Source organism: Neodiprion fabricii, chromosome 4 (assembly GCF_021155785.1).
Source record: "Neodiprion fabricii isolate iyNeoFabr1 chromosome 4, iyNeoFabr1.1, whole genome shotgun sequence".
Classification (NCBI taxonomy): domain Eukaryota; kingdom Metazoa; phylum Arthropoda; class Insecta; order Hymenoptera; family Diprionidae; genus Neodiprion; species Neodiprion fabricii.
Window position 1 is genome coordinate 14,724,509 of NC_060242.1, and position 8,912 is coordinate 14,733,420.

General features: G+C 40.9%; 1 long non-coding RNA gene across 4 annotated transcripts; it reads right to left on the reverse strand.

Moving 5' to 3' along the window:
• Positions 1–1,032: 1,032 nt before the first annotated feature.
• Positions 1,033–2,196, reverse strand: LOC124179678. Of its 4 annotated transcripts, none has more exons than XR_006870123.1 (3): positions 2,155–2,196; positions 1,497–1,739; positions 1,033–1,429 (listed from the first exon to the last, which is right to left on the reverse strand). It is a non-coding gene; the product is annotated as an uncharacterized LOC124179678 (long non-coding RNA). The 4 variants fall into 4 exon arrangements; XR_006870120.1 differs by lacking the exon at positions 2,155–2,196 and adding an exon at positions 1,956–1,988; XR_006870122.1 differs by lacking the exon at positions 2,155–2,196 and adding an exon at positions 1,892–1,948.
• Positions 2,197–8,912: the final 6,716 nt, after the last annotated feature.

An 8,912-nucleotide genomic window follows, 5' to 3' on the forward strand; every position in this document is an offset into this window, starting at 1 on the left:
CATCCGAGACTCTGAGAGGGGACCATAGTCGGTCTAGCGAATAAGACTATTCAGGATTTTAGTTTATTTTTTTTTTTTTGGGTGGCGAGTAAATGCGGCCTCAGACAGGGGATTGGCAGCAAATTCGAACGACGTTACCGGATGGCAATCGCGGCGGATCGCGACGAAAGGAGGGCCTCACACGAGGCTACGGAGAGAGCGTCAACGGAGAGCTCTGCAGCGAGGAAACCACTGATATATATATACACTGGATTGGATATTACCGTATACTCTACGTGTAAGCTCGTGCGTCCAATTGAACAATTGACTTTCCGCCATCTTGTACAGAAAGTTGTCACAAAATGCGCGCTAGATTTGAACTGCGTAATATATGCTATTTGGATCTAACGATATATTCGTCACACAAAAAAGTTTTTGACGAGTAAAATAATGTTTGATACATTAAATGAAGAACAAATCATTTTTTCGAAAGTATATTATTATTTACAATTATATGGTGTAAAAGATCATTAAATAATTTGACGAAAAACTTGTATTTAAGCGTGATTTTTCTTTATGTTCAAAAGAAGTCCTCAATTCTAAGAAGTTTCCGTCCATTATCCTTCATCCTATGGTGGGCTGAATTCCATACGGATTATTCAAAAATTTGTATAACACTAATTCAACCGTCAGGGAATCCATTTACCATCCATTGATCATCAAAGTGGAGCTTAAGACATGTAAAAAAAATTTTGAATTAAATTATATCGAATTGGGTGGGTAAAAACTTTATTCAAAAATATAGAAAATAAAACATTCCTTGCAAACGTTAAGGCATTTTTATAGAGCTGCGTGCGATAAACCACAACCGTAATATAATTAGTAGTATCAATCCACGATCCATTCACATGAAGAAAAAGTAACAAGCACAATCAAAAGAAAATAAAAAAGATGTACATATCTGAGCATGCAAATCAGGTATAAATGTGTAGGTGATCATGTAATTTGGTTACATTCACTGTGGTGGGCCGATCGGATTCATCCTGAATTCGGTCTGCTGCAAGTTTTCACCTACAGATAAGTTACTAATAAATAACGACAATGGAAATACACAGAAATGTGTCACACACGATTTTTCTGTAACAGAGCACTTTATAATCTGTAGCTAATTAACCGCTTCGACGGCATTGACGCAATAGTGCATCACATCAACGTGTCTTTATGCACACTGAGTTTTCTCTGACCTAAAAGGGATTAATAGTTTCAGATCTTACCAAATAACGTTGGGATACTGCCTTTTCGTAAAGTTATATAATTTGTACTTTTCTTCTGAAAGCAAGAGGGTTCAAAGTGGTCGGAACACAGAAAGCTATCACTTGATGGGGACCACGGTCCAATGTTTATATTTGCGATCCACTGCTTCATAATATCAGGTTCATCCAATGGGAACCTACATAACAAGCAAAGTTTAAATTTATTAATTCACACGTTATGTTGCATTGAGTAACGGTACTTACTTGAAGAATGAAGAGCCACGTCCATATTCCCTTAATCGGTGACAAGATGAACACTCTGATTTTGGGTTGTCAAATATAGTTGGTACACTGTTCTTTTTCAATGTAATTAGGAATCCTGTTCTATCGAAGCAGTCATTTGTAAAATGAGCTGAACACAATGTGCTATTTCGGTTTGGCTTCCAGTCCTTCCTCTTCATTTCTTTTAACCACTGCTGAAGGCGCAACACATCTTTCACGGGAAATCTACATATCGAATTATAATTTAATCCCCGAGTCAATAATACCCGAGTTTTCAATTTCAATTATAATCAGATTGGTTCATAATTCAAATATTGTGAATTTTTACTGACACGATTCGTACGTTATAATACTCGTTAAATATAATTAGTACATACTTCGTATGCTCACATAACCTCTGCAAGTTATCATTTGCAGAACGCTTCAGCGTTGTATACTCACTTGTGAAATGATCGCCCACAATATTTCGATTCCTTTGTTTGGCAAAAAACGCAGCTACTCATTGTTACCTCAATAATTGTTACTGTAATTTTCCATCGCAATCGATTATATACACATACATATATCACGTATATATATATATGTATATATATATATATATATATATCTGAAGTGACAAGAATCTGTACAAAATGGCTACCGTTCAATTGGCGTGACGGCACCACGCTTAATCCAATCCAGTTTATATATATATCAGTGGAGGGAACCCAAGGCGGACGAGATTCCCGTTGGTGGCCGGCGAGCCGCAGCCCCCCCCCGTCACCCAACTGACGACAGGTGCCCGCGCGAAGTCGTCACCACGCCACTGTCGAGCTACGGGGTACCAGAGACTGGCCAGCCAATCAACACCCCGCGACAGCGGAATTCAACGATAGCGATACGATAGGCTGTAAGAGTTTCGTAACGAGAACCCCAATTAGATCGGAAGAATTTTGACTACGGATAGCGCCCATGTTCGGGGCATGTTCGAATTGCGGCTCCGATTTGCAGGACTCGCCACTTGAGTCCTGGCGACGTTACGTGGTGAGTGAAACAGTCGAAACTAAAAGTTAGCAAAAGAAAAAAAAAACCAGATATTGTGTACGATGGCAGAAACGGGAGTTGGGGAATTCCTCGTGTGGCTGCGGAGCGATAAGCGCTTGTAATTCTTTGCGAGCATATTTCGAGCGCAAATTAAATTGGCACACTGGTAAACGGTCGGCCCACTTAATCCTTGAGTTAGAGTAGCGCTCGAAATTTGTTAGCCGATCTCCTTGATGATGACCGTAGCGTGAGTTTTCGCGATAACGCGTAGAATCAAGTTGATCCCTGTAAAGTCTCGCGTAGAGTCACGGTTTCGAGTGGGGAACAATTTCGGTTCGAAATTGAGTGTGGCCAAATTCCGCTGCACGGGGTCTCGTCGAGTCTGCGTATGTAAAAAGGGTCACCTCTCGTGGGGGTCGCGTGTTACTGTGCGTAGATGCTCGGTTTAGCGAGAAGGGTTGCGAACTTTGTGGAAATAGTGACTACGACTGGAGCTCGGATGCGTCATAATACGGTACACACCCGCACGATCAGAAAAGCTTCCTAGAGTTATTAATTCGGTCGTGATTAGCGCGTCGAGCCACGTCTTGTTGGTTTATTTTATGAATTCTTGTGCATCAGTAAGGTGGCGACTAGCGCCCGTAGAAGTAAGACATCACCTAGATTGAATCACGATCGCGATTAGCGCGTCGATTATGATCTCGATCACGTTTTTGTCTAGCGGTTTATGATTAAGTGAAGATTAGCGTCGTAGTAGAGGACAATCGCGGGCAGCGCATCGAGTAAAAATTTTGTTTTTGGTTTTTGCGAGTTAGGGTATTATTAAGACGGCGACTAGCGCACGTAGGCCGTGGAGGTCTCCTAGAGTTATTCATTTTTTTTCTTTATATTATTTTGCTTGTTCCTCCCTTTCTTGTTTCTTTTGGGTTGAAGTTAAGCATTTGTATTTAGAATCGCGAAGAACGACTTTCGCAGCAGTATTTCTATTTTTATTCTTATTTGTTTTTTTGTATTATCGCTGACGAGAAATATATTATTGGAATTTTATCGTGCTTTGGCCAAATCACGCGTTGGCTTACTTGTGTTGTATCTCTCTCTACCCAAAAATTACCCCTCCCCTCTCCGCGGTACTATCGGAGTAGCTCCGCGGAGCTATCGAGTATATGGTTGCGGTATTTCGCATTACCGATTTCGAGGCGTGTTTATCACGCCAGGCGCCCAACAAATTTCGCGATATTGTTTTAGGTCCAGGGTACATAGTGGACGCCGATTTATTGTGCGCGAGGTAAGTTCTCGGTCATTTTCTCCGAGTGACCGAAGAGCGGGAAAAATTCACGTCACAATCTTTATAACTTTCACCCATTCTCGTCACACAAAATGTAAATGTTATGAATTTTTACTCGCGAAAAATATATAATCAATAATTGTGAATTTAGCGTGGTTTATTCCTCAAAATAATCTATGAAATCATTATCGTTATCCTGTTCGCTAACATTATCATCATCATCATCATCATCATCATCATCGATATTTTCGACACCTGTAATTATTATGATAGTTTCATTCGCCTATTTTTCTACAATTATTTCCATACATATATCAAACTGCATGTGCAAATATCATCCGGTCAAGGGTTGGCAAGACAAGATTTTTCTCACGCCAAGCACTGCGTACTACCAGCTTTTCGTTTGCCGATTTTTTTCTCGTTGCATACCCCACGCTAATATGGTTGGGGGTGTGCAGGCTCGGACTTGTTCGCTATAAAGAGTCGTAAAACCCACAAACTGCATGTGAACATACCATCCGGTCAAGAGTCGACGAGACAAGATTTTTTTCTCGCCAAACACTGTTCGCTACCTGCTTTTCGTTGACCGATTTTTCCCACCACATGTCCCACGCTGATTAACGACTCATAAAACTCAAAAACTGTACGTGCATATACCATCCAGTCAAGAGCGGGCAAGACAAGATTTTTCTCACGCCAAACACTGTTCGCTACCTGCTTTTCGTTGACCGATTTTTCCCACCACATGTTCCACGCTGATTGGGGTTGGGGTGTGCAGGCTCAGGTCTGTATACCATAAAAATTTTTGGTTCTTTAATGGTGGGGGTGGTACAGAGCTTGGACCCCCCACCGTCACACTCAAATTCTTGCGATCTAGCGGCCTATATAAGCTCAACGCATCCGATGCAGACTCATCAGTCTTACACAATACGTGCGAGTCAAAAGCCTATAATTTTCATTTCTCTGACATACAATTGTTACCTATAACCGTTAAAGTCATGACCGTCGAAGCGTATATGGGACTTGCGGAGCAGATGGAGGGGACGTACAATTTGCTGAGAAGATCACGACGAAGATCAGGCAGTTGCAGCAGCGCGCAGTGGTGACGGGTGGAAATATCGGTACTCCTGCGGGTGTACAGTGGGACGATGTGGATAGTGCTTTTGCCAGCCGAATCAGAACGGTGGTTGTCACATATCTCCATCATAAGAATTTGGACGCCTTTCTGGACGATGTGCAGCGCGTCGTCACCGAGAAGTTGGAGCTGGTACTACGCGAGGAGGGAAATGTGAAGGTTAACCTCATATGATCGTGCAAATTCGAAAATGCCAAGAACGAAGAGATCTCCACCGAAGTTAAGAGTTTCAACACCTCCAACGTGGCGATTCTTCTCCCATCGAGCGATATATAGTAAATGGCTGGTTTACACGTGCACAGGGTGATCTGCTATCAAAGGTAGAAGATTTCGAGCAACGTGATTCCGGCTGGAGTATGATTGAGATCCTCAACATCGCTGTAAATATCAATCGCTACCAGCCTCTCGCCGCGGGAGCTTCAACATTCATCGAGCTGCCCCAAGACAATCAACGGAAGAGAGCGGTGGTGAACGTGATGAACGACGACGGAAGATGCCTTCTCTGGTCCGTTACAGCAGCCCTCCACCCAGTCAACACTCACACTAAAAGGACTAGCCGTTATCATCGGTATATTTCCGAATTGCACTGTACAGGTATCAAATTCCCTGCTACTCTACATGATGTGGTAAAGCTTGAGAGATTGAATAATTTGCGCATCAATGTATATAGTATAGAATCTCAAACTTTTTCACATCATGCAAAATCGAATAAAAGCGTCATCGTGCCAATTTATTTGAGTAAAAATTTGCATAGCGTAAACATTGACACGATCCATCTTCAAATGGTTGAGAGTAATCCGGAAGACGATATGACTGGTGAGTTTGCACCAAGATTCCACTTTGCTTGGATTAAAGATCTTTCCCGATTGGTGAGCAAACAATTGTCTGATCATAATGGTCAGCTGTTGTAATGTGACAATTGTTTGTGCCACTTTAGCGTAAAACACGCCTACGACAATCATCGACAAGATTGGCATCATGCTAAATAAAGTACGCATGGAATTTCCCAAGTGTAAAGATTTAGTATTTTCCAATTTTCAAAACAAAGGCACCGTTCCGTTTGTCGTATACGCCGATCTTGAATGTATATTAATCCCTGAACCTGTGGATGAATTTGAAACTCGTAAGACTTGTGAAATTCAAAAGCATATCCCGCACAGTGTAGCGTACTATGTACATTGCGCGTACGATGAGACTTTATCGGAGTTCCACGGTAAACGCGGTGTCGATTGCATAGATTGGTTTATGCAACAGCTTAAAGATTTATCAATTCAAGTAGAGTCACGCATCAAAAACATAATTCCGATGAAGTCTCTTACCCAAGTGCAACGCGATCGTCACATGCGCGCAAAGAATTGTTATATTTGAGAAAAACCGTTTACCCCTGAGGAGAAAAAGTGTTACGATCACTGTCACTTCACGGGTAAATATCGTGATCCTGCTCATAATCGGTGTAATTTGAATTTCAGAAAGTCGCGCACAATTCGAATAGTTTTCCACAATTTGTCCGGTTACGATTCTCACTTTTTAATAAAATCCCTCGCGTCAACTTTCCCCGGTAAAATTACACTGCTACCCATAAATAAGGAGAAATATATATCCTTCACGAAACACGTCGATGGAACAATGATGCACTTGAGATTCATCGATTCGTTTCGATTTATGGCTAGCAGCATCGGTAAACTTTCCACATATTTGACCGATACCGATAAACGCATAACACGTAAATTTTATAATAACCCGACTCAGTTCAGTTTGATGACCCGCAAAGGCGTTTTTCCCTATGAATACATCGATTGTTGGAGGAAACTCGATGAAACGCGATTACCTGCAAAGGCGCATTTCTACTCTCATCTCACCAACTGTAATATTAGGGACGCCGATTACGAGCACGCGAAAACTGTTTGGGGGGAATTCCATTTAGAGTCATTAGGGGGCTATTCAGATTTATATTTAAAGACCGATGTTCTTTTGCTTGCCGATATTTTCGAAAATTTCCGCGCTAGCTGCTTCAAAACATACGATTTAGATCCGTTGTACTACTACACTGCACCGGGACTTGCTTTTGACGCGATGCTCAAGCATACTAATGTAAATTTGCAACATTTAGACAACCCTGAAATGGTGTTATTTATTGAAAGAGCCATTCGAGGCGGCGTAGCACAATGTTCTAATCGACACGCTCGGGCCAATAATAGATTCATGGGAAAAGATTTTGATTCAAACAAAGCGGAATCGTATCTCACGTATTTTGACGTGAATAATCTGTACGGTGCAGCTATGAGCGTGCATTTACTAATCGGTTCGTCCGCGTGGGAGTATCAGCACATCGATATGACGAACCATCTGGACGATTCGCCGATCGATTACTTTCTGGAGACAGATTTGGACTACCCTGTAGAACTCCACGACGATCACAAAGACTTACCTCTTGGTCCCGAACATTTTACTCCTCCAGGTAGTAAAAATGCCAGACTCGCGACCACCCTTCACCCCAAAACAAAGTATATATTGCACTATAGAAATTTGAAACAGTGTTTGAGTTTAGGATTAAAAGTAACGAAAGTGCACAGAGTTTTAACGCTTGCACAATCTCCATGGCTCGAGCCTTACATCACGCTCAATACAGACATGCGTCAGCGGTCTAGGAATGAATTTGAGAAAAACTTTTACAAACTCATGAATAACGCTGTGTTCGGCAAGACTATGGAGAATGTGCGAAATTATAAAGATGTCAAATTGGTCACAAAATGGGAGGGAAGAGGTGGTGCGAGAACGCTTATTGTCCGAGCAAACTTTCACAGCTGCACCATATTTGGCACTGATATGGTTATCATTGAAATGAATCCTGTCAAAGTTCACTTCGCCAAACCTATTTACGTCGGCGCATCAATTCTAGATCTGTCAAAAATCTTTCTCTACGATTTCCACTATAATTATATTAAAACCAACTTTTCGAATAAACAAGCTAAATTGATGTATACCGACACAGGCAGCCTTATTTATCAATTCAATGTGCCCAATATGTACGATATCATCAAACGTGATGTAGATACAATGTTTGATACCTCTGACTATCCGCCCGACAATGTGTATGGTATTCCCCTCAAAAACAAAAAACAACTAGGGCTAATGAAGGATGAAAATAGTGGTAAAATTATGACAGAGTTTGTGGGACTGCGAGCAAAGCTGTACACATTTACTACGATGGGTGAGGATAGGGAAAAATATGACAGTGGCGTAAAAGTGAGTAAGCGCGCCAAGGGTGTAAGAAATTCACCGATAAATAGCATCACGTTTGATGATTATAAGCGCTGTCTGACGGCTTACCAAGAGTCGAATCTTCCACAGTGTTTGATACGCAGCAAAAAACACGAAGTAAGCACGATCGTACAAAAAAAATTGGCTCTGAGTTGGCAGGATGACAAGCGGCAATTGATACCTGGACAGACCGACACCGTACCTTGGGGGTTTGTCCCAGCCCCCCAATAGCTATAGGATAAACTGTGGACATAGAATTGATGTGAATATTTGATGTTTGACGCCTCGAACGATCCACCATCGGGCGGAGACGTTTCACGATCAATACGATATTGGATGGATTTGAAGTTTCAAAATGTGAATTCATATACCTAACAATTATTTATTTATTATTATTAATATATCGAGCAATTATTAATATTTATTCGTTCACCATGAGAAAAGTTTTCAGAAAATGAAAAAAAAATTTCAGAAAACGAAAAAAAGTTTTCGGAAAATGTAAAAAAGTTTTCCAAAAAATAAAATGTGTAATAATCGTATGGCAAAATTGTATGTTATCATTATTATTATCATTATTATTATTATTATTATTATTATTTTCGTAGTACAGAGAATGGCACATGTGCGTACAAAGGAGATAAAATGTGGAAATATTTGTATAATCAAAATCTTTTATTGTATTTCGGAAAATACA